Genomic DNA, 27,220 nt, shown 5'->3' with positions numbered 1-27,220 from the left:
AATGTTCCCTGATTGGTAAAAGAAATCTGAACTATATACAACGATCCCACAAAACAAATGTGAAAGTTGCTGGAGTAACAATATACTTTGTACGAAAAGCAAGCCTTGCCATTCTACCTCATAACTGATGAGTGAGAGAGAGTGCGTGTGTGTGTGTGTGTGCGTGTGTGTGTGTGTGTGTGTGTGTGTGCGCGCGCGCGCGTGTGTGTTGGGGGCAGGGGAGATAACACAGTGTCAAGGAAAGGCATAGGAATGTCCAGGTTGGACCCTCCTGCAGACTTCTCCCTACCAAAGGACAAACAGAACCCACTCCTCATTTCCCAGATGGAAATCCTGGGTGACAGTGGGAAAGCCTGGCCTCACATCTGTTCCCCACATTTCTAGAAAATGTGCGGGCAAACTGGCAAGTGATAAGCAACTCATGTGTAGCTCCGACTTACTCTCAAGACATCTTTAAAAACCAGAGTAAATGGGATTCATCTACAGCCTTGCCTACGTGTGACCCAACAGACACTTCACAGGGCAACTGTGTCCACTACTGCCCCGTCTCATGTTCGATTTCTCAGCCTTTCAGCCCACGGGAACACAGAGGGGGAACAGAAGGGAAGCGAGCTGTCTGCGAAGGAGCCCACCATGCAGTCTACACGGAGTCAGTGAGTGTGCCAGGCGTTTGAGACCAGCCTGGGCAACAGAGCAAGATCCTGTCTCTACATAAAATAAAAAAATTAGCCAGGCACAGTGGTGTGTAGTCCTCCTACCTACTCAGGAGGCTGAGGACGATCACTTGAGCCCGGGAGTTGGACGTCGCAGTGAGCTGTGATTGCACCCGTGCACCCCAGCCAGAGTGAAAGAGTGAGACCCTGCCTCTTAAAAAAAAAAGAAGAAGAGAAGTGATCTAATGGAAGACTGGCTGGGGTGCTTTCCCTTCCCAGAAGAGAAAGATCCAGGGTTCGTACAAGAAGGCGGGCCTTGTGTCAGCTCCCTGGTTAGTCATCTACTTGGGTAGCAAACTTTCCACGTCACCTCTGTCTGCATGAGCAGGGAACAAGAGAATGGGAGAGCAGACCCAGAGGCAGTGGCAAAGCCTGTATGCCACCATGTATTTTGTCACAAATACATGGGCATCTCAGGGGACAAGTGGATGCCACAGAAGGTAGCTGGACTTGAGCCATCTTGCTGCTGCCTGACCCCAGAGGTGGCCACCAGAGCCAGGCCTGAAGCTTCTACATCTAGCAATTCCACAATGGCAGGGGGTGAGGGAGGGCCAGAGGAGGGACAGGGCTCTCCAAACCACCCACATATGCATATTAGGAGTCACCATTTGGGTACCTGCCACAGAGAGGGTGCTGGAGCAGTAGGGACAACCAGCACCATCCCCACGAAGGAAATGGCATTTGTCCAGCACCTTATCTCCTGCCAGCCCGGGACAGCGCAGGTACTAGAGCCCCTACTGGGAAGGAGCGTGAGGTATGGAAAACACAGACCCCACATCACTGTTCATAGGAGCTCCTTGAGTTTTAAGTCTAAGCTACGACGAGGGGAGAAAGATTTGAATCAGATACGAGACTGGAGTTTTTTTAAAGTGGACTGGGCTAATTTTAATTACCAAACTATAATGGGAAAACCAAAATAGCTGCACAAAACTCAATAAGGTTCAAAAAGAAAGGGATTAAACACGGAGCAATTGGTAGCAATAAATATCAAATAAATACCCTAAGGAATTTGAAGCACCTTAATAAGCCAGAGTCATTCATCTCACAGTTGGGTTTTGTGTCGGGAGAGAGAGAGAGAGAAGAGTTGGGGGAGGGAAAAGGAGGCAAGGAAAGAACAGAAGAAAGGCAGAAGGGCATGACAGGGAATACACTGAAGGACAATTTGTACCCAGGAGTGGGAAACAGGATTAAAAACATTAGAAAGAAGTCAAACAGAACAGACACATGGTGTGTTTGGCACACTCGCAGGGCTGCCTGGAGAGAACAAAGGAGAACGAGGAGTTTTGGACCGGGGGGCGGGGTGGGGGGGACCCCGGTACTTGGACATGAAGCAGAGACGGGAACCAGAATGAGGAAACCTCGAGTCCCCAAACCTGGTGATCTGGACAGTAGAGAACCCTTGCTCCACTTGTAAAAACTGCAATAAAATATGTATTACATAAAGAAACTGAAATATTTAAAAATTATAGTAATCACTGAACAATCTATTCCCCATGTACAAGGTAGTGATTTTACACTAAAAAAAAAAAAAAAGGCCGGGTGCGGTGGCTCACGCCTGTAATCCTGGCACTATGGGAGGCCGAGGTGAGAGGATCGCTCGAGGTCAGGAGTTCGAGACCAGCCTGAGCAAGAGCGAGACCCCGTCTCTACTAAAAAAAATAGAAATTAGCTGAACAACTAAAAATATATATAGAAAAAATTAGCCGGGCATGGTGGCGCATGCCTGTAGTCCCAGCTACTCAGGAGGCTGAGGCAGGAGGATTGCTTGAGCCCAGGAGTTGGAGGTTGCTGAGAGCTAGGCTGATCCCATGGCACTCTAGCCTGGGCAACAGAGCGAGACTCTGTCTCAAAAAATAAATTAATTAATTAATAAATAAGGCTGTAAGTCACAGTCCCCCGCCCTGCCCTGGAGGAGCTCAGAGCTTTCAACCAAGTGATGCCACAGAAGCCTCCTGTCCTGGGATAGGAGCCGTAATGTCATCACAACCTACGTGACAAAAATGAAGTCCCTTCATGTGCCTCAGCCTGTCCTTGCCTATAGACATGGCAAGAAAGGAAGGAGGAAGGGACCAGAGGTCCCAACGCCTGATGGCAGTGAGGAACCAGGCCTGTGCTCAGGGTGCCAGCAGGGCTCGGAGGAGCAGCGTCCTCCCCCACCTACACGCAGAGCCCCCCTCCCTCGGCCCGTTGGCATCTCCGTGCTTGCAGGTCTGCTGGGGTCCCACAGGGTGTGAGGGCTGCATGAATGCCACGACCATTTTTCAAATTTTGAAAAATAAACACTAGAGGTTCTGGCAGCAACAGTGCTTGGGGAGTAGCCGAACCTCTGAAGTTTTCCTTTTGCGTTTGCAAGCAGCCCCGGGAGGAGCCGGGACACAGGGAAACAAAGCAGCAGTGTGTGCACACAAAGAGAGGTGCTGGCAATTTCCTGCATTGTGTTGTTTTATGAATGCCAGAGTCATTTGTTTTGAAAATAAGAGCCTCTCCTTTGCCCTCAGCATCCCTGCTGAGACATTAAACCGCAGGATTAATTCTGTTTAGGCCTGCAGAGCACAGGCCAATCCGCCGAGACACCTCGGCACCTGCCCCAGGTGAGACATGAGAGTGCGGGGATGAACAAACAGGCTCCTGAACTCAGGAAGACTCAAGGTCAAGTACCTGCCACCAGGGCGACCCTGGGCAAGTCATTTAGTCTCAGTTTCCCCCCCTTAGCTGAAAAACAAGAAAAATAGGCTTGTGGTGCAATGCTTAGCCCTATATAGTCACCACTCAGAATAAATGTTAACTATGTAAAAACAGTGGCAAAACTGACAAATCCCTTCAGGAGAGTGTGACCTTGGGCTGTGACGTGAAACCACGCTTCAAGTCCTTTAGTGCAGCAGCCTTCATGGGGCTCACCATGCTTCAGACTGCGGTAGCCAAGTCATTAATATCAATACGCTAAGGATCCTCGTCATGGGGGAAAACTAACATACAGAAAGTTTAGGTTGTTTCTCTAGGTTGTTTTTGATGCAGAATACCCCGAAGCTATAGAGGACTTAACTTATTCTTATTAAAGCATCCATTTCTGGAAAGACTCTACAATCCTAACTTCACTGCATTCTTGTCCAAACTAACAGTTCTCATGTTTTTTTTTGATATCACAGAAATATTTACGAATATGTATTTTTAAGTGAAATCTTGATTACTCTGTAACATGTATATGCATGTGTGTATCTACACACACATACATGTGCATATATATCCAGGAAACGCTAACAAAGCAAAAAGTAATACTGATTTTTATATATAATATAGAGGAAAGAATATTAGATTGCCAGTTAGACCACCTACTTCCAGGGTCTTAAGGCAAGCCTCAACCTCTCTGATCAGGTCTTAGTATTCTTGTTATTTAAAATAAGGGACATTACACCACTTTCAAAACACTGCTGCGACCCCAAGCAGAATAACTAGGATGAAACGGAAGAAGCTACTAGGAGATGATGCTGCCTCATGTAAGACCATGCATATTATTAATAGAAAACTCTCCTGGTATTATCCACGATAACAAGAACCTTAAAAAATACTAATTTTTAAAACAGCGGTGGGAAATTGTGTTGGTGCCTATTATAAGAAGTTTCTCTCCTTTTTGTAGATTTCTGATGAGCAACACATTTTTGGTCTATTAGGAGCAACAACAATTCATTTGCAGGATAAAAATGGTCTTTTAAAAAACTGACCTCTGTTCTTTTCTGCTCTCCTTCACCAGTTTACTACCAGACCTCACTGCAAAGATGAAGCTTCACCACTCAGGAGGACCTCAAGCTCTAGCACGATGCCCTCACCGCTGAGTGGTGCCCAGCTCTTGTCTCTGGGCAGAAATGTCTGCTAGAGCAAACAGCCAAATCAACAAGTATCCAGAGCCCAACGATGCCAGACGGAGAGTCTAAACATAATTGAATAAACTCCCTCTCTCTCGTTTCTTCATTTCCTATTACTTTGGTTTGCTTAAAAAATGTGAGCGCTTGCAGGAGAAATCCGAGTGCATTTTTGGCAAGCAGTTAACTGAATTATCTTTGCTTATTCATAGAACGAATGGTGTGATGGAGAAAATCCAAATAGGAGAGAGAAAGGGAAGGGGGGGGGAAGTTAATTTTCCATCTTAAAATATTTCTTGGATTAAAAATTTCTCATCCATGTGTAAGGTCTAGAGGTCTAAAATAATTGTTCCAAGATGCAGCTGTCAGAAGGCATCAGAGATCAACTATGGATGTGTTTCCTCTCCTTAGATGTTACATGCCACCTGAAGAAGGCTAGGGGAAGATGGTGTTTCCAAGGAAAGCTGTGTTTATCCTAGTTTATTTGTGAGTCTTCTAGCATAACTTTGGACAATTTTTCACGAGAGGGACATGTAACATACTTCCAGAATCACGAGGCTCGAAGAGGACTGGAGAGGTCACTGTATCATCACCTGGTCACCACATGGGATCCAGGGACAGCAGAGTCTAGTTCTGCATTTGGACTGGAAATCTGCATTTTAAATACTATTACAAATTTAGAGACCTAGTGGTATGTTATTAGCAAGATAAATTCCAAATACATCCACACAATTATAGGTAGAAGGAACCTTAAAAATATTCTGATCTGTTCTGAACTCCACATTTTATAGATGGGGAAATGAGGGCCCTAAGAACTTAAAAACTTGCCAAAGGTTGCGGGACACCCCACAAATGTCTTTTTCTGCCCGTCTGTAACTTCATCGTATTTCTACATTTTCTTTTGCTACTCTGCCTGAGCTTTGACTTTCTTGAATTTAAAATACCATTATCAACATCGTCAGTTCATGTCAATCCTCAAGAAAACAACTTGATGTTTACTAGTAACAGTGTAGCATCATCAGAAAGTGAGCACCACAGGTCTGGTCCATGTGTGAAATTTAGCAAGGGGATGTAAAAAGGGGGAAGAATTTACAAAACCATCCAGGCCACCGTCTATGCTGTGAGTGGGAGTTCCTACTCACCAACGCCCCACATCAAGCTCTCTAGAAGTTGGAAATACTGAGAAATGGCCTAAAAAAACAGCAGCAGCTTCAAGGACTGGAATCCAGTGAGACTACACCCTTTCTCTGGCTTTTTCTTGCCCTCTGACCCAGCTACCTAGTTTTCATTAACTCTGTTAAAGCCACTGAATTATACTACAGTAATTCGTATAAGGGAACTACATACCTAATTAATACGCGTGGGGGGACCTTGGTCTCCAGCAATTAGAGCAGTGTGATCATTTACTGAAACCTGCCTGACCACACATGATCTGTCAGAAACTCCTTCTCCTGCTAAGTTCACACTCGACCCACTATACAAACCTAACACCAGCTCTCAACATCCAAGAGCTATTCTTTTCTCACCGCAGGACTGAGCTTCCAATTACAGAGCAACTCATCTAAAGCCCAAATGCATCCAAAAACAAACAGCAGTGAAGGAAACCGGTATTGGCTTTCAACATCATTATCAACTGATACTGGTTATCGACTGCTTGCTGGATGACAGAACATAAGCTACCGGCACTAGTCCCAAGCACTCTCCTTCTATTTCATCCACCTTAGCAGCTGTAGGGAGAGAAATTCCTATTTTTGTTTTCTTGAGGGGAAAAGCACATAAAATGGAGAGGCCCTAAGCTCCATCATGTGTAACAAAGTGTTGAAAACCAAACACAGTAAGAACCCAACTATGTTTTCAATACATTTTCTTCATCTTTACTGTGAAAACCCACATTGGACAGGCCATTCTATAGCAATCGCATGAGATGACAAATCAGGAGTTGGATTTCCACGTGGGGAGAGGAGAGAAAACCCTGCTAGCATTTGCCCCTGTATTGGTGCCACAGAACTGGAAGCAATTCTCCGGTTTAAACAGCAGGTGGCACTGTCATTTCTACAGCTCCCCTGGCAAGAAAGCTTTGCAGTTTGTGATTTCACCTTCCAGGAGGCACGAACTGCTTTTGTCATCACCTCTAAGGATAGTGTGTGCCCATGTGGCACACACAAACACATGCAGAAAAACACGGAGATGTGTGTACATGTAGTTTCATAATCGCCACCCTCCCGGTAACCATCCCCCTCCCCACACTGGCATTATTTGCCTTAACGAAACCCCACAGCAGGGAAAATGCAGAAGGGAAACAGATTCCATAAGTATGTTCTGATTTTCAATCACCATATATACATCTGTCACCCCCCAACCACCCCCAACACACATATGAGAGAAAGGACAGATCACAGGGTCCTGGGGCACATTCCAGCCCATGACTAAGAAATCTAAGCCTTGGGAAATCCATTGTGTTTTTTAATTCGTATCAAGAAACAACATTCTACCGTCCGTTTTTGTTACACACTGTCTTCATTCTTCTGCCCCAAAAGAACATGCTTAATATGTGAAAGGAAGGAACAGGGACAGGAATTACATTTCCACAAAGAAAACACAGAATTCAGGACTGTTTTTCCCATGTGCCAAGAAGACAGATTACATTTCATAGGCTTTTTTGCATGTGCTTTAAATATGAGAAAATTGCCGTGTCAAGACTCTGTCACTGAACACCTACAGCTCACTTTTTTATTCACGCGCATAACTCCATTATGGAGCAGCAGGTACTGTATGATTTCTAGCCTGTAACAGTTATTGGTTTGATATATTAAATTTATTTAATTTTGAATGTGTGAGGGTTTTTAAAGTGCAATTTCATAATGCAAATCTTGCCAGTGCTGCAAGGATAAGATCAAACTGACTGATGGGCAAGTAACCAGCCTACAGGGACGTGCCAGGTATGAGCAAGTCTGGCATGCGCAGCAGGAAGTACTCAGGAATGTATTTGTATAAAAGCAGATGAGTAAGGATGGGAAAAACTGCACTGAAAATCACAGGCTGCACTGCAGAGGGAGGATGTGCTTTCCTTGTACTGTTCCTATGTGCCTGTTATATAGCATAAAATATCCATATTCCTGCTCTCTGAAAACAGAGGTCTGGAAAATTCCACTGAAGAGGACTTCTGTATACAGTTTACACTGTCTTATTATTTTATAAATAGAAAAAGAGAACACAGGGGGAAAAAAATCAAAATACATCACCTAGAATGCAAAGGCATTGGAGCAATTTGGCTTTTGTTAGCAATTGTGCATTAAGAGAAAGCATCCGTCCTAAGCAACAAATTGTGGAGAGCAGCCCACATGATTTCCTGGTGATCAGACAACGCTGCACTCATGCTTTCTGTAGGAAGTGGAGCTTCATGAAACAGCATGAACTTTAAACCAAGAGTCGTGGGCTTAAGCCTGAGTCTACCACTTACTAGGCTACTTCACCATGGTCCCATTATTAACCTCTCCGGTTTCCCAATATGGTAAATGATCAAATAACAGGTCCTTTGTGAAGCTATTGTGAATATTTAAAAAGAATTATTTGTTCGTGGTAGGTGTTTAATAAATGCTACTTTTAGATCTTATGGATTATAGATAAGTTCCTTTAATTTCCTATTAAAATACTCATGAAGGCCAGGTGCGGTGACTCACACCAGCACTTTAATCCCAGCACTTTAGGAAGCTAAGGCAGGAGAATCACTTGAGGCCAGGAGTCTGAGAACAGCCTGGGCAACACAGCAAGACCCCCATCTCTACAAATTAAAAAAGAATTAAAATATTAGCTGGGTGTGGTGGCGCATGCCTGTAGTCCCAGCTGCTATGGAAGCTGAGGCAGGAGGATCACCTGAGCCCAGGAGTTGGAGGTTGCTGTGAGCTATAATCAGGCCACAGCACTCCAGCCTGTGTGACACAGTAAGACCCTGTCTCTCTTTAAAAAAAAAAAAAAAAATGAAGATACAGAACTAGTGACGGGGCTCATAAACTGATACCCCAAAATATGGTGCTTTGACATGCTGAACTGAAGAAGCCCCGAGGTCCCCCTGTCCTCCCCCACCGCCCCGCCCCTCCCCCACAACCAGGCCCTCAATCCTCTCTCTCTGCCAAAGCACAGGGCAAAGTTCTCCGAAGTTCCCGTATCTGCCTCAAGTTGGATCCACCAAAGAAGAAAACAATCACCTCTCATCCCCTCCCCTGAGTTTTCATTAACTGAACTCATATTGCAAGAAGAAAGGTGGGTTGGTCAACACACCTGCACACACTTTTGTCACAAACCACTGTTTGCTCTGTGAGCCCCACAGACTGTCCTAGGCCACTGTATGTTCCTCAAGCCCAGGCATTTCCCTAAAATAATTTACTACCCCCCTGAAATCATCCACATTTCTCATGTGCCTTTCCCCCTACGAAGGGCATGTAAACATTTATACCCCACTGAGTGACGGGGTGATCACTCTGACTTTCCCCCGTGCACCCCAATAAATCTGTGTCTTTTCTCCTATTAATCTGCCATTGTCAGTTGGTTTTCAGCAAACCTTCAGAGGGCAGAGGACGTTCCCCCTGGGCCCCTACGCCAGCCACAGTACGATGAACTAAAGATGAGAGAGGATCCCGTGTCCGAAACTTTCCTTTGAGTACAGCTCTAATGAAGTGTGCTCTACCCTCTAACAACTGCATAGCACTTTTTTTAAAAAAAAATTGAGGTTAAATATACATAACATCAAATTTACCATCTTAACCATTTTTAAACATACAGTTCAGCGGCAGTAACTCTTATCTCTATCTTGTTGTGCAACCATCATCACCATCTATCTGCACAACCTTCTGCATCTTCCAGAACAAACTCTTTACCCATTAAACAGTAACTGCTCATTCCCTACCCTTGCTCCTCAGACTCTGACAACCACCATTCCCGTCCCGGTGAATTCACTGCTCCAGGTACCTCACACAAGCCGGATCATGCACTATTTGTCCTTTTGTAACGGGCTTACTGCTTCCCCTAGCTCGTCTTCTACATTCACCCGAGTTATAGCATGTACCAGAATTTCCTTTTTAAGGCTGAATTCCATTGCATGTATGTATCATGTTGTCTATCCCTTCATCTGTTGATGGACACGTGGGCTGCCTCCACTATTTGGCTACTGTGAATAATGATGTTATGGACATGTGTACAAATCCCTGTTCAGGTCCCCGCTTTCAATGCTTTTGGGTCAATACTGATGGGGCTCAGAAAATACCCAAAAATGAAAGCCTCGGAAGCACGTTTTTCTCTGACCTTCTGTCCTACTACCTCTTGGTCCCACTCTTCCCTGAGGCTGGTCCCAGAAACTAGAATCTTTCTTCCCTGAGGCAGAGCATAAAAACCAGAACAACTTGAACACTTTTTCCCAAAAGCCAGCCTCGAAACCTAAAATTATTCTGTGGAAAAACTGGCCCTAAAGAAATTACCTGACCTACCTTGTTTGAGTGTAGGTCATAAGACCCCCATTCCAGTGAGGGTCCTGCCCCACAGGCAGAAGGAAGGAAGGCAGCTCAGACAGGCCTCCCTGGGTTTGCCCAGTCTAGTAACATTAGATCATACCCTTTTTGTCCAATCATTTCTACACAGCTGTCCATACTTGTTGAACCTAAGCATAAAAGTGGACAATTTCCTCTGTATCTTTGGGTTTTCATTCTGAAGGCTCCATGTGTACACATTGAGTAAATGTGTATGTCTTTTCTCATATTCATCAATGTACCTCGTCTCAGTAATTTTTCAGTGAACCTTCAGGGGGTCAGGTTGCTCCCTACAATATCCAGAAATACTATAAACTGCTGGATCATATAGTAATTACACTTTTAACTTTTTTACGAACTGGAGAGCATTCCGAAATCTAAAATCCAGAGCCTAAAGCAATCACCCCTGCTAACACGACACCTACAGCCTTAAGCTGCCGATGGCCGGGCTGATCCTGTCTGTGGAAGACACAGACTAGAAACAGCAAAGCACCGATGTGGGGTCCATTAAAAGTCAGTATAAGGCAGGTGCTCTGCACACCGTTAGTTCCAGCTACTCAGGAGGCTGAGGCAGGAGGATTACTTCAAGCCCAGGAGTTGGAGACCAGCAGCCTGGGCAACAAAGCAAAAGCCCATCTCTTTTAACAAATACACACACACACACACACACACACACACACACACACACACACACACAGTTCAAGGGAAAAGGAACATTATGCTAAAGTCACACAGTAAAAGCATATGTTTGAAAATGTTTCAATATAGGGAACACAAGAAATCCTGTCCTCAGTAAGACAAAAGAAGGCAGAGCGTCTGTGCAAGGGGGCAGGGAAGGACTGAGACGAAGTGAGGGAGCACAGTGAGCTAGCTATTAAGGCCAAAGAAAAAGGAAAGCAAAGACACTAGAAGTACGCTGATGAAAAAAAAACACATACTGGAAAGAAATAACGGGAAGACAGTTTAGCCAATGAGTGGACAGTTTAGCCATCCTGCCTTGTGAGTCTGACACAAAGAATGGTGGGAGGGGGGGCTTCCAGTCTTTTTTCTATGATTTTTTGTACATATTAAGAACCCATGGCATGTACAGTTATTAATGACTTTTCCGCTTAACAGTGTAATACAAGTGTCTTTCCGATGGTTTTTTGTTCCCTTAGATAAAAGATGTCAGTCAAAATACCAACATTTTTAAGGCTTCTGATATTTTTAATTCGCTATCCAAAGAGTATCAGTAAAGTATGAGACTATCAGCACCACTAATCTTTATTTAATTTCTTTATTTTGAAAGAATCTCAAACTTAGAGAAAAGTTACAAGAACAGTGTAACTCATTTTTTCTAAACGATTACAGAGCGAGTTGCCAACATCATGAAGGCCCACCACCGCCGAATTGTGTATTTCCTATATACAATGACACTGTCCTACAACACAACCATGAAAATCAGGACGTTGACATCGACACACACTATCATCCATCCTTAGGCGTCATTCAGCATTCGCTCATCATTCCACAATGATCCTTCTTCTTAGCAAAATGATCCAGTTCAGAATCAAAGCTTATGTTTCCCTGACTTTCACGAGCATGGCACTTTTGAAGATTAGAGGCCAGTTATTTTGCACAAAGTCCCTCAGTCTGGGTTTGCTTGATGTTTCTTCGTGATGAGATTCAGGTTATGCACGTTTGGGAGGAAACTCACAGTAATGATGCTGTGTGCTTCTCGTTATCACTATCAGGTGGCACATAACTTCCATCAGTCTTATTACCGATGCTATTAACTTTGATCACTCGGTTGAAGTGATATCTGCCAGACTGCTTCACTGTGAAGTTACTCATTTTCCCTTTGTAATTAATAAGAATTTTGGGGGTGGAGGGTAGTTACTCTGAGACCATGCAAGTCTCACATTCCTCATCAAACTTAGACTTTAAGCACTTATTTATTCAGATCAGTGTGGGTTCACGGATTCCTTTTCATTCAATGGGTTATAATCTATTACTATTCATTATTTCAGTGTTCAAACCGCCACAGATTTGGCCAGTGGGTGCCTCTTCAAGCTTGCTCCCATGTCCTTTTGGTATGTCCTCATCTTTCTTTGGGTACTTCCTTTTCTTATGAAACAACAAGACATTCCAGGCTCACTTTCTGCTTTTCTCTGGTCCAGCCCTGGAATCAGCCATGTTTCGAAGGAGCACTTTTACGTGGGGAATAGTACTTAGAAACCAAGGTGCCAGGACTAGGTGTGCAGTGGGCATTGCGGCTCCCGGGCCCTCTCAGCGGCCAGAGCCAGGAACCGTGCGCATGTGGGACATACAGAAATGCACAAGATTGACACCCCTGTGTTTACTTCTGCACATCTCTCTCTCTTTACCGAATACCATGAGTTCACACCAGTATCTCCAGCAAACAGTTCATTCTACTTTCCTTCCTTTCCAAACAAGAAGCCCCATCTCTGCTGCTCTCTCCCGTCCACCTCCAAGGTTGACATGTGAATGTTCCCACCTCCCCTGGTTCTGACACCCGCTTCAGCCGCTGTGGTCCCCCTTTCTGGGGACCCCCCTCCACTCAAGGCACCCAATCTGCTCTGCCTCGTCTAGTGACTTTTAGTAAGAGTTTTAGAGAAACAGCCAGAACAATTTTATAGGTGAGTGTGAATGTTATGTGTTTGCCAATGTATTTCTGTATAAAAATTGTGCTTCACGAGCTTTGCCTATTTTCCTGTATAGATCTTTGTCAGTCGATGACACTCTCAGTGGCAAAGCTGTTAATACTCTGGCTTACGTGTTGCAAGTAATTTCCTGGTATCTTCTTTGGTTCTTAATTTCTCTTATTGTTGGATAGAAAACTTTTATTTGGGTGTGTTAGAAAACCTGAACCCTTGCTGCTTTCCTACTGCCTCTAGGCTCCATTTCCTTACCTTTCTGCATCTCCTTGCTACTCGCCGCTCCTGTGGCCGTCAATCACCGCCTCCTCCACCCTACCCCAGCCCCGGCCATCGGCAATGTCTGGAGACTGTTTTCATTGTGGTGGAAGTCGTATCTAGCAGGCAGACACCAAGGATGCTGCTAAACATCCCACAAGGCACAGGACAGCCCCCATGACAAATAACTATCCAGTGTAAAGTGTCAGTAGTGCCAAGCCCCATTTTAGAGTCTCTCGACGGCTTTACAACTGTGCTTTTGATTTCTTCCAGAACAGGATAATGGAAAAGAATGGCTAGAAAAGAAGTAACTTTGATGTAGGCAATGGCTTTCTCTAAATCCTAGGTTTAATTTATAAATGTTGGTCATAGAACCTTCTGTAATCCAAAGGCACTGCCAGAAAGACAGACCAAAAAACCCTGTTATTATTTCCACAAAGGATTCTCTTAGCTGAGTTCTTGACATAAAGAGACTCCTGTGAGTCATAAAAAGTCTTAAATTTGTGTTTGTCAAGACTTCGTATCTAGATTATCTAGGCACATTTACACTATCTTAAATGCTAATGAAATCGGAAGGAAATGAGTAATTTGATTATTCATTTAATATTAAGGTACCAAATATATACACACTACATATATATGTATACATATAAAATATGTATTTTTTAAAAATTAACAACAGTATTAAAAATAAAATTCTTGCTTTCTTGGAATTCAGGTCTTCGAAAGAAAATACATATATGGCAGAATGACATGGAGAAATTTAACAAGGTATGTAAGATAGATTAGAAAGAAAGGGGCCTTTAAAACATTTTTCTCTTCACACACACAGTATGTATCCTCTTGCTTACAGAATTGTCACTGGCCTGCCAGAAGAGCTTACTATCATTTTCACACGAATTCAATTCTTAGAGCCAAGGGATTTCACAAACTCCTCTACCCAATCAGAGCAGCGTCTCACGGTGTGTCTTCGCCCTCGATCCATCTGAACATAATCCCATCCCACTGATGGATTTGGCATCTACTTTCTACCACCACTGCACAGCAATACAGCAGACCACTGAATCCAATAAGACTTATCTAGAGGCTAACAACCAAGCAGAATCCAAGCTGGCTTCCTTTCCTTTAGCACAAAACCTTTAAAAAGTACCATAAATAAAAAGGTATTTGCAGAACCTGTGATTTTCAGTGAGAAACTGCTAAACACATTAAAGGAGGCTTCTTGTGGTCTACATTCCCTAATGAACTATGGAAACTTACATAATCAAGAGAATTCTTCTTGGCCTACTTAGGTTTCAAAAGCCTATAAATCTTGTAAATTCTGTTACCTTTCCTGCAAGCACTAAACCTAGCTTGCTGTACAAAATTTTAACCTTTTCATTTCAAATGTTTTAGTCTCTTTCCTGAGTCACTATAAGAAGGGAGTCTGTTAGAATGCAAAACTAATAATTATGAAATCACAACAATAATCATAACATCAGCTAACAGTTATTGCATTGCATTTGTCATTATGTGCCAAATACAATTATAAATGTTTTACGTGTGTTAGCTTACATAATCCTACGACAACCTACAAAGTAGATATTCATTGTAATTATCACTCCCATTCTATAGATAAGGCAACTGAAGCTCTGAAGCTTGAATAACTTTTTTCTAGATCAGAGCCTGATTGTATAACCCATGGTCTTAATGATTATTCTGCCTCTCTGATTCCCACTCTCTTCAAAGCACTATGACTTTCTTTCAGGTTAAGTTTTGTACTCAAAGAATTGATACTTTTAACAGGAAAAAAAATGAAAAATTTCTTCAACTCTTATATAACTTGTTTGAATCTGAAACTCCTTATTATTCATTACAGCACCAAACCCACAGCCCCTCCCTGCCCTTTTGTTACACAGCCTGTGTGAGCAGGTACCTGTTTATACAGTTTCCGGTACAAATCTTCATAGGTTTATCTAGGTAAATGGCAAATGTTATCACAAAAATTAAAATGAAAGAGAATATCATTTGCTTTGTTAAAGTTGTTAAAGTAATGGGTAACTATTCTCAATGCCAGTATCAGAAATATGCGATGATCACAAACAAGGCAGTCACCAACTTATCTGTGATAAAGAAAACATGAAGTGAGCCGGGCACAGTGGCTCATGCCTGTAATGCTAGCACTCTGGGAGGCCAAGGCGGGAGGATTGTTCAAGGTCAGAAGTTCGAGACCAGCCTAAGCAATAGCGAGACCCCGTCTCTACTAAAAAATAGAAAGAAATTATCTGGACAACTAAAAATATATAGAAAAAATTTGCCGGGCATGGTGGTGCATGCCTGTAGTCCCAGCTACTCGGGAGGCTGAGGCAGGAGGATCGCTTAAGCCCAGGAGTTTGAGGTTGCTGTGAGCGAGGCTGACGCCACGGCACTCACTCTAGCCCGGACAACAGAGCGAGACTCTGTCTAAAAAAAAAAAAAAAAAACAGAACATGAAGTGGACCTCTCCAATGTCCACCACCTTCTCTCTCTACACCTTAGGTAAAGACCAGGAGGTCCCCTTCTGCTGCCCCTGCTGCCACCAACCAGCAGAGATCAGGGAAGACAGAGGAGCTTTGAAGCCTCGTGACATGGGAACAGAATTGTACTACCTCTTTCTGTTTCAGTACAAAATACAACTCCACCGTGATCAGAAATGCTTAATCTTCCTGTGGTGGAGAAGGTATATTCACCCACATGATCCCACAGGGCCCATGCCACAGGGTGGCCTCTCGTCAGGTAAGGGGGGACTATTAACTGGCCCCACAGAAAGACCAAAATCCATGGACTGGATTCCTGCGACCACAAAAATACCTGCCCAGCCAAGCAGCCTACCCAGCGTAAGGATCTGTCACGTGGATTTGAGGAATGAAAGAGGTCCAGGAGATGCTTCCCAGGGGGCAGGATATTCATTTATCCATCATTATTGATCAACCTCCACACTCCCTGACGTAATGATCACTCCATTGATAAACAGCCATCTCAGTTTTACAATTCTATTGTCTTCACAGCAATGCAGGCAAAAATGTCACAGATCAAGTTTTTTGTTTGCATATTTTTTATTCATTTTTCAGAAAATCAAAACCCATCCAAATGGAAAATGGAAAAATAGAAAAGTGAAACTGCATATCTCAATGTGATACTGAGCATAAGATACTAGCACCTCACTTTAGAAGTGCTGTATTACTTTGACATTCTGTCTGGGACCTCTTGGAAAGTTTAACTCCTAAGGAGTACCCCAAATTGTTACATAACCAGGATTTCCTCTCCTAGGTCTTGAAGGACAATGATATTTGGAAATACAAACACCAGCAGCAACTACGAGCGAGCACTGCTGAATGAATACAGCCTAAGATTGGTAGGTCTTTTGTTAAATAAACGTCTAATCAAATGACAACAAAATTGAAATTCATTATCACTATCAATTCCACTGTTGCCAGATTTGTCACACGGAAGACCATAAATATACACCTGTATACAAATTGTTATTTACTACGCATCACTGATGTCAGAGCCCTAAGAAGCCTTATTACGCCTCCTGACCACGGTTTTCAAATTTTTTTGCAGTGGAACCCTTATGTCAAACAATGTTACATAAACACCAAAATGAAAGTCATTCGATGTGAAGAAAGCAAAACTAGGGAACGTGTATGTTTTTAGTGGGGTGTATATGAGCTTGCCTGTGTTTGTAGGCACAGAATGGAGCTGCTTTCTCAGAACGCTGTTTGACACTCATTTAGCCATTATAAGCTTCTTATTCCCAAACTAAATATGGGACCACCTCCAGCTAAGGAACTTCCTTATACATAAAATAAGGGGTGTGGACTAGACCTTTTTTATATATGCATCTACCAATGTTTTGTGACTATCACATAGGGTCCTCACAGGAAGTCACAAAGAAAGGGTCACTGACATAATAGTCATTAAAATACGTCATACATAATCTTGGTAGCAAATTATTTGCCAAGAATAAATGTAGTAAAGGCTTAGTCAGACCCACTTCTAGAATCTTATTCATGTATTAATGAAATACTAAATACTGAGATCAGAAACTGTACAAAGTAGTCACTGGAAAATCCATTATTACAATAAAAATAATAGTGATCCCTGGAAATGAACAGGCTAAAAAGATGTTAAGTTACAGAAGCTGATTTCAAAAGGTCTTACTGCTATGAAGATGAAATAAAGTCGTTTTCATTCTAGCTTTACTGTAGTCTGCAGCGACTAAACTGAAGTCAGCCACTGTAGTTCAGAAACAATATTTAGGCTGCAGAAAACAAAGTGATAACCACTCTGCCTTTACTTAAAATCTCTGAAACAGAAGGGACATTTTCTGTAACAGTATAATTTACAGAGACTCTAAAGTTAGGGTGAAAGATCCTTTCACTCTTGCAGCAATGTGCAACTTTGTAGCTGTTATTTTGTCAAACTCTTTAATAAAACCCTCTCCTTTTTATGAGAGAAAAAAAAAAAAACAATGGCTCCATAACAAACATCCAGGGAACCATCACTCTGCTTTCAAGCGTATGAAGTATTAATAATTAACCGTTGGTCAGGCACACTCAGCACTGTTTCCCCACAGAACACCTTCCTGTCAAGATGTCACCCAGAAATAACCCTTTAGATTACAGGAAGGGGTGGTAATTCACCATCAGCATTTCAGTACCTGCCATGATCAGAACATGCAACACCTGGGAACCTCCTACTCTCCCCCCTCCTCTACCCACATCTTTGCCATTCACGCACCAACAACGGATGGTGTCTGTCTTTCTGAGGACTGCCAGCCACCAGCTGCCTGCCCCAACACTGCACGCTGTCCAAGCTGAAGGAGAGATGGCGACCAGACAGAACAGAGATGCAGAGCTTGTACCGAGTCCTGGCCCTGCCCTTCATTCCCTGGGCGATCAGTTCCAGCTGGGCAATCTCTCAGCAAAGGTGAGATCATAAAGCTCACTGCCTTTGTTTTAAAATGCTGGGAATCCTAATTGATTACATCCACTATGGACTCTAACGTCTTCTGTACTGATATTTGCTTTCTCCTCTTTTGAGAAAAAAATATATGCAATAATATGACCACGAAATCGCCCCTTCACTTTTACTGTTTCAAGGTCAGGTGAAAACAGAGCCCTCTGTTGTCCATTCCACACTCTCACGTGTGAAAGGCTACATGCTGCAGCAGAGTCCCTGATTGGAAAAGATGCAGATCTGGAGGGTCACGCAGACCTGGACTCGAGTCTTAGCTCAACTACTTATTATCTGTGTAATCTTGGGCAAGTTAACTACTCTGGGCTTCGGTTTCCTCAAACGTTTATAATAAACAAAGATAATAATGTACACTGTAATGCAGGGGTCCCCAACCTATGGTGAGCTGTATAATTATTTTGATATGTATGTTAAAATTTAATAATAATAGAAATAAAGTTCACAATAAATGTAACGCGCTTGAATCATCCCAAAGCCTTCCCCCACTACCTCGTTCATGGAAAAATTGTCTTCCAAGGAAACAGTCCCTGGTGCAAAAAGGGTTGGGGACGGCCGCTAAGGAATGACTGCAAGCTGCATGCTAAACGTGTTGAATATTCAACTACCAGACAATCCAACAAGTGCACTGCTGAGCATGTGCCTCAGAGAAATGAGAACTTCGGTTCCCACAAAACTTGTACACGAATGTTGACAGCAATTTTATTTGTAATAGCCCAAAACTAGAAGCAACCCAGATGTCCCTCAATGGGTGAAAGGTTAAACTGTGGGCCATTCATGCCATGGAATACTATTTAGCAATAAAAAGGGAAAAAACTAACATGGCGAAACCTCATCTAACAAAAAAAAAAAAAAAAAAGCAAGCCATCCCACAAGGTTATACACTGCGTTTTCTGTCTATACAACATTCTTGATTTGACGAAATTGTAGAAATGGAGTACAGATTAGTAGTTAGGATGGTAAATAGAGGTTGGGGAGTAAGGAAAGTGTGTGTAGCTATAAAACCACAACATGAGGGATTCTTGTGGTGAGGAAAATGCTCTGTTGCTTGACTGTATCAATGTGAATGTTCTGGTTGCAATACTGTATCACAGTTTTGCAAGATGTTACCACTGGAGGAAACCAGATAAAGGATACAGAGATTTCTCCTTATTATTTGTTGTAACTGCAAGTCAATCTATAATTGTCCCAAAATAAAAGGTTTCATTAAAAGAAATTAAAAACAATACATATTTCAAATAACTGCAAGGATTAAATATATGGAATGGAGTCATAAATAAAAATTATTAAGCATATGAAAAATTGCCTAGCACAGTCAGTTCCTGGCAGTAATAGAGGATCATTAAATATTCACTTCTTTCCTCTAAGAAGTTATACGTAGGTAGAATGTGTTTCCATAGATTTTTGTGATTCAAATGAAAATGCAGTTGCATGAAAAGGGGCTGAGCATAATACAAACACTTCTTGGTACATTTAGCTTTTTTTTCCCCCCCTATGAATCTGAACTTTGGGGAAAATGTGTATTATTTCACACTGAACAGCACCCATCCACATTCCTACGGCAAAACTGCGCAATTCAGATACTACCTAATTTCTTCATCAAAAATGTGAATGGTGGAACGGGTTGCAGGGGACTGTGATGCAGCTGGCTAACAGCCACAGTCAGAAGAGACAAATCAAGGCGAAAAATTAATTAGTATATTCTCTTACAGACAACGGAAAAGACAGCAAACAGGATAAAACCTGGTCTCACGTGGTCAAGAGTCCACAATTAGTTAAGAAAGGAAAAGTCTCATATATGAAAATTCAGAGAACAGTGAAGAACAGACCATCAGTGCAACAAACCTACCGACAAGAAGGAGGTAAGCGTGGCTGGAGGGCTGGGGATGTAGCGAGGTGGGTAGAGGTGAAGCAAGACAGGGGTGCACCTAAGCAGGATGCTGGCTCCACCCAGACTGTCAAACTGCATGGGGAACTCTTGGCTGGTGCATGACCTTGGCCTTCCGAAGGACTGCAGCAACGCTTAGTGCTCTGCTGATGCTGCAAAGTAACCCCTTCTTTCCCAGAGATCTCTGTCCCCCGCTGCCTGACCCCTGCTGCATAAATTAGCCTGTATGAAGCTCTTGATTACTCCATGAGTGAGGGAAAACACATACACACACACAAACAACACATGCACAGAGTATGAAGCATCACAGTGTTCTGGCCTCAAAAATAAAATTAGGAGCAAAGGCTTTGGCAGAGCCAACACCTCCCCACTCCACACCTACCCTGCCCTTCCAGGTCACTGTCCCAGGACATAGAATTGAATAGTTTAAACAGGATCACCTAATTAAACTAAGTTAAGGCCTGAAAGGGTCCACACACTGTCCACATCTTCTTCATGCCAAAATCACTATGGTAAACGTGTCTGTATTTCAGCAATCAAAACCTGGCAATTTGCTATGTTAAACCCCCACTCCCCGGCCATGTGTTTGAGGAACACACGCTTTCAGAACGGCATTTACTATGCAAAGCCTCCCAGCTAGGCATGCTCCCCTGGACGCTGCCGTTCACGAGCTGGAGTAAATGGAAAGGAAGGAAGGTCACAGCCCCTCAGCACAGCTCCCAGGGTGACTCCTCTGCCACTCACTGAGCCTTGTGACCGACTCCCCCAGCAGGACAGGCCTGTAGATTCACGAGGTGAGCTACCGGCAGACAGATGTGTCCACATCACAGTAATTGGAACCTCTTGTCACAGGACAGCAGCATTTCAATTTCTCTGTGGATGCTCGGGTGCTACACATGGTATCTGGCAGGTGTAAGAATCCCATCTGTGATTGCCTGTATTCCCAGTCTACTGTCTTCGCCTGTTTTCGTGCTGCAATTACAGCTGAAAATCAGGCTGCAACATGCGCTCATCCATATTCAGTTCTTTCCACTTCAGGCAAATCTTGCCCAGAAAAAAAAAAATAAAAAATAAAAAGAGACAGATTTGAGAAATCCAGATTTGTTCCTATATTTTGATCCTGTGATTGTCCAAATGTTTACTTGTTGATAATCCACAATTTGCTCCACATCAAAATAAATATTTAAAAGATGTTGCTGTAAACTAAAGCACATATATATATATATATGTGTGTGTATGTATGTATGTATGTATGTGTATATATATATATCTTAGGTAAAAAGGCGGGATGACACAGCCACAAAAGTTTCCATAAATCAGACCAATAGATGGGAGCAGCCTGAGTTAGCTGAAAGTGCAAATGATAGAACATTAAAGAAAAAAATACATAGTGTTGACTGATTTCAAGTACGTCGAGGAAAGCCAAGATTAAGCAGCAGCAACACCAACAGGCCGAAGTTAAAACTGGGCTGAAGAGGAGACAGGCCTTTGTCACTGAAGCCATTAGAGTTATCATTTTACACTGGATCTGCCCACTAGCTTCATCAGATCTTGTTTGAGAAATTACAAAAGGCCACAAGTTGGGGACTGGAATGTTGAGATTTCTCTCAAATAAATTTTCAGACGAAAGCTGTCTAACTGGGCCAGAAGATTGTTCTAACTTTTCCTTCAATCAAAATTCAGAAGGCACAAAAAGATGACCACCACCCCTCCACCCCATCAGTCTCCAGCTCCAGAGGCACCCAGTTTTATCTCTTGGGACTTTATTTTATGCATGTGCAAGAAAATGTTGATATATTCCTTTCCTCCCTTTTGTACATAAATAGCCATGTACTCCATACCGTATTTTTATTTTCTCTGCATTCTTAATGATATAACTTAGTGTTAATTTTATATGCGGACATAGAGAGTCTCCTCATTCTGTTCTGTGGCTTCACAGGATCCCCTTGAGTGGATGTAGCCCAATTTATAGAACCACACTCCCAATGACGGACGTTTAGTTCATCTCCACTCTTTCCCTATTACAAATAAAATTGTAGTAAATAGCCTCACCCATAGATTACTTCATGTATCTGCTGAAATATCTATAGGATAAATTCCTATAAATCTAATTACTGAGTCAAAAGTCATGTGCATTTACAGTTTTGAGAGATACTGCCTTCCTAGCTCTTTATATGTATGTGTGTGTGATATATACCTCTATCTATATAGAGAGACAGATATCGTACACCCAATTTCCCTATACCCTTGCCAACACGGAGCGCTAACATTTCGCTCTTTGCCAATACGGTTGGTAAAAAGTGGCATTTTGGTATTGTTGAAAGACCGAGGTCAAGGTATTTCTTTTCCATTTCTCTCTTGTTTCAATGACTTATGTCTTTCAGTGACAGTGGCAACATCCTTCTACGATGACAGCCTCCTTTGGATGACCCACCCTTCCATGCTCCAGCTCTGACTGAGCACCAGTGATGCCGTCTTGTCTCTGTGTCTGCCTTCACTCCAAGGGTTGGCCAGGGCCTCCTGCTCTTGCTGGTCTCTCTGCGTGTCACACCATCGCTTGTTTGTCCCCTAAATCCTGCCCTCTCCTCTGTAAATTGCTCATTTGGGGAGAGAAAGCATTTGGGGAGAAATCTGTCTACTGCTGTTTTGTTTTGCTGAGATACAAACAAATCTATCTCTTGCCCATTTTAATATTGGATTGTTGGTCTTTTTGTATTGATTTGTAGTTGCAGTAGCTCAATATTCACGAGAGCAACAGTTGGCAAACTTTTCTGTAAAGGGCCAAATATTTTGGCTTTGTGTACCTTAAGGTCCCTGTCGCAACTACTGAGTTCTGCCACCACAGGGGGAAAGGAGCCACAAATAATATGCAAACGAGCGAGTGCGGCTGTGTTCCAATAAAACCTGATCACAAAGACAGACAGCAGCCCAGATTCAGGCCTTGGGCGACAGCGGCTGACCCCAGCACTAGGGAAATTATCCTTTCTCTGCGATATGAGCTGCAAGTATCACAGTAAAAAACTCCCAGTTCAGTGTTTCACTTCACAATGAAATGTATCTGCTATTTATGGCTTATGATTTTTATGTCAGAGAGAATACAAAGAGTTAGTAAAACCACAAAAAACTCAAAAAAAGAAGAACTATATCTTAAGCTGAACCAGTTAGCCCATGGTCCCACCAACAATCTTCTTCATGAGACCACTACCACTATTCAGCCTTCTAAGACAGAATCAGTGGAAACTATTTCCTAAATATAAAAATCTTCCCTGGAAGGTTGACATACAGTATGGAGTGAGCACCCTGGGGGAACCAGAAGTACCTACCCCTAAGGTGCCTGAAATCTGTCCAGCAGGTAATTCCACAACACTTACACCCTATGCGTAAGTAATGTTAAAGGCAGAGAAAGCAAAATGTTCATAGCCAGAATGGTCAAATACACTGGGTATATCAAAAAAATCATAACTTCTTGTTCTAGAAGAGAATTAGAGGGGTTACCTCTTTTTCAATGGATTTACATAGAATTATCCCTAGCTCAATCTAGATGGTATGGAATCTTTATTAGAAAAAAGGTTAAGGCTAAATGCACATGCTCTAATCACAATTTGTATTCCTAGATGAAACTACTAGTAAGAATAGCTACTACTGTACTTCTTGACCCCTTATGAGGTACTTTCAAACACTTTCTCTAACACCCTCCAACCACAAAGTTGGTTTTATAGTGTTTATTCCATGGTTGAGGAAACTCAGGATTCAGAAAGATTAAGGAACTGGTTCTAGGTCTTATTCTAGAACATTCTAAGAATACCTATAATCTTCCAACTACAGAAAGCTCCAAGGCAAGTCATCTGTTCTGGAATGCATAGCTAGAAAGAAAACAGGCAGCCAACTCTTTTCCTCTAAATTCTATCCTCAGGTAGATCATCCTTTGAATTTCTGACACTCTCCAGTGCTAATAATATTTATAACATGCTCTTTGGGATTCACACATATACACTAAATATTGTGAAATGGGGAAAAACTATGGTCAGAAACAAATTAGTATGACAAGAAAAAACTGGAGGTGAAATCCAGAAGGAATTTATCAGAATATAATTATAATTCAGGAACAGTATACTCAGAATGTCTATGAATTCCTGACTACAAATTAAGCAATGGCAGCTTCAACTGGTTCACACTCCAAACCATAAGACATTCATTCAAGGGCGAAAGTTCGCTCTTTGTGGGTACTGTTCGATTATGTAAGGATTTAACATTACTGATGAAGCAGCTCTAATGTAGGCATGCAGTGTGATGGCTTCAGTTCCCAACGCTTCTTCCCTTCCTCCAAGAAGAAATCAAAGCTGTACTCATGAAGCATCCACTTACACTATTTCTTTTGCATAGGACCCCTTTCCCCCCTTTTTGGCAAGTTACTTCCATCTTAATCTTCAAGGCTAAGACCAAGACACACTTCTTGAAACCCTCCTTGAATTCCAGTCCAGTATGAATGCCCTGTTTGTCTTCCCCCCACCCCCAGGCATCCTATATTTACCTTTATAAAAGCCTTGACCACACATTTCCTTGCTATCTATTTTAATGGAGTTATCTCCATTTTTTTTTTTTTTTTTTTACTAATTTCGTTGAGACTATCTCCAGGAGCTCTGAATAGTGCCTGCTCTTAGAAGATGCTTAATAAATGTATTCTTGGGGATAAATGAAAAATCAAATGGAACGAATGGCCTAACACAATTTCCAGAACACGCAAGGAAATTTTTTCTCTTTTTTCAGCCATTCTCACTACTTCTTTATCCTCATCCTCATCTACACACAAACACATGCCAAAACATGCACACAAGTATACGCATGTACCCCTGTGGGCACGCACACACACACACAATCCATTCTGTCTACCCCATGGATTAACACTGCCTCATCTACTACCTTTAATGTCAAAAATAGACAAAGGAAGAAATTAAGAATTTGTGATAATCCACACAAAATCATTTATTCCACCAAAGTCTTACCATGCATTCCTGCCATTCAAACAAATATTCATCGAGCACATGTCACTATATAAAGCACTAAAAGCAAATTAATTAAGACACTCATATATTCTAAATATGAAATGTTTGAACACCACCCACAGATATTCAGAAAGATCCAGAAAAGCAAAACTAAGTATTGCCCATATTTAAAATATATCTTGGGAAGGAACCAACACTACCAAAAACTAGACGATTATTTTAATGTAAGGGATGGCCTGAAACACAGGAAATAACCCAATGGGACATGGGTATGGCTCTCAGCCCTTGAACAGATAACGGGACAAAAAATAAACACACATGTTCCCCTGCAGGGCACGGGACGGTGGTAAAGAATCAGTGCTGACTTGGAGCAAGATACCGGATGATAATTTGATAAATGCTGTTTACCTTTAAAATGTGATTAAATAGCATTTATAATGAACATGCTTAGAAGATGATGAATAATGTATCATATGTGCAGTAAAGGATGATATAAAGTAATTGTGTGAGGAGCTCGTTTTTCCCTGGCAGCTTCCCAAAGCTATTACCGTGTGTGTTTCTCTTTCTCAGAAACCTGGGAGTTACAGCTCTGCCAGAGGCGAAATCCTGAACACAGAAAGTGGACTGAATAATGATTCATGCCCACAATTTTGAGGATCTCCGAGTAAAGGAAAACCTGTTAGAATATTCACATTTAGGGAGATTCAAGACAACTGCTGCCATGTCCTCAGGTGGTTCCCGGTAAGCAAGGGCAGACTTTCTTGGTGTGTTTTGTTTTTCTCCCAAATCTCAATAATGGTCTTCTGCAGCCTGTTTAGCCCAAGACTTCTATTTAAAAAAATGGAAAGAAATCATTCCATGAAATTATATATGTTCCAACTTTCTTCTAATTCAATAGTCCCATAAATAAACACAGACCAACTTGAACTGAGTGCGTCACTGTGTATTTTTCTAAATTACGGGGAGTTCACTGGGCAAAAAAAGTTCATTACTTAAGTTTAGTTCTTAGGGCAAATGATAATGACTCATGGTTCAATTCATAGGAAAAGCTTAAACAAATCCCATGTCTACACACACACAAAAATACCATGTTCTGGATAGATACGTAAGTGTTCACACTACAGTAAAAATCAGAACTCCATGTAAAATGGAGATAATACATGATGTCTATTTTACCTTCAGAGAAATGTGCACAGATCAGTTAATGTTGATGCCAGTATAAACAGTCTCATATAAATCAGGTGGTTTGGGGCAGAAATTTTGAGTGTACATAAAGACAGGCCACAGGTATTCTGACAATAACATATCCTTTTTTGGGGGGAGGTAGCTTCAGTATATCTTTCACTTGCAGTCTAATAAGCTCATAGTATGTATTTAATAAATGTCATCTGAACTGTGCTAGTTCAGCCAGGCTAGGATTCTGCCTGTAATTGGTAAGTAAATTAGCATTTCAAGTAAAACAGGTAGAAGACATAAAAATCACATTTTAGATTATCATTTTCTAATACACAAGTCAGCCTGTGAGATTGCCCTTACACCTAACTCAATGGTTCACAAAGCCCTGGGAGGAGTAAGCACTGCCTAATCCACCTAAATATTCCAGTAATTAATTACCACTTAAATACTCCACTTATAAATACTGGATTCAATCAAGATAAAATACACAAATATTCAAGTAAAAGCAGTAAATACTGGACAAAGTCAGACAGAAGTTGACTATAGTATCAGTAAGAATACAACTCGGTATTAATCCAAAAGAAAGCACCAAATGTATTAACATCACCAATGAATAACCTTTCACAAATTGCACAAAAGATTACAGCCATAAACCACAAGAATGTTCTTTTCACTTTAAAACAAAAGATCAGAAAAGTTCACTACAGGCCTTCGTTAGACTCACAGTTATGTGTACAGTTTTTCTTTCTTTCTCTAATTAAGAGGATCATGGACAAACCCTGAAGAAGGAGCCGCATGATCATCTCCAGCCAGGTAGACCCAGTGCAACACTCACAGAAATAATTTTAGCCAAATATGAATTCAAAGATCCTCAAAGTACAAGATATTAGTTAAGACAAAGCTGCCAGATAAACCAAAAGTAGGGCACCATCCATAGGAGGTTAGACAAAAGAGGAGAGTCTCAAAGCCAGGACAGATTGGGCAGCTTTTTACTAGAATAATCTAAGGTAGTCCACCTAGAAGAACAATCTCCAACACCACTGAGGAAGGAAGCAACAGTGTATAAACAAAGACGTGTGGTTCTAAGTGTCCAGTCCAACATACGTGGTGAGTTAATTAAAAAAAGCAAAAGGAATTCCCAGGCCAGATATGAT

General features: G+C 42.1%; 1 protein-coding gene and 1 long non-coding RNA gene across 12 annotated transcripts in view; one reads left to right on the top strand and one right to left on the bottom strand.

Annotated features, from left to right (window-relative positions):
• SMYD3 (SET and MYND domain containing 3) overlaps nt 1-27,220 on the bottom strand; it is a 358,877-nt gene that overhangs the window by 112,340 nt on the left and 219,317 nt on the right. The window lies entirely within an intron of this gene.
• On the top strand, nt 17,697-25,800 carry LOC123627548. Of its 2 annotated transcripts, none has more exons than XR_006731334.1 (3): nt 17,697-17,954; nt 19,712-19,861; nt 25,461-25,800. It is a non-coding gene; the product is annotated as an uncharacterized LOC123627548 (long non-coding RNA). The 2 variants fall into 2 exon arrangements; XR_006731333.1 differs by lacking the exon at nt 25,461-25,800 and adding an exon at nt 21,511-22,578.

Source organism: Lemur catta, chromosome 25 (assembly GCF_020740605.2).
Source record: "Lemur catta isolate mLemCat1 chromosome 25, mLemCat1.pri, whole genome shotgun sequence".
In the NCBI taxonomy this organism is placed as follows: Eukaryota; Metazoa; Chordata; class Mammalia; order Primates; family Lemuridae; genus Lemur; species Lemur catta.
The sequence above is the reverse complement of the archived record's forward strand: the minus strand, read 5'-3'. Positions and strand labels throughout refer to the sequence as shown.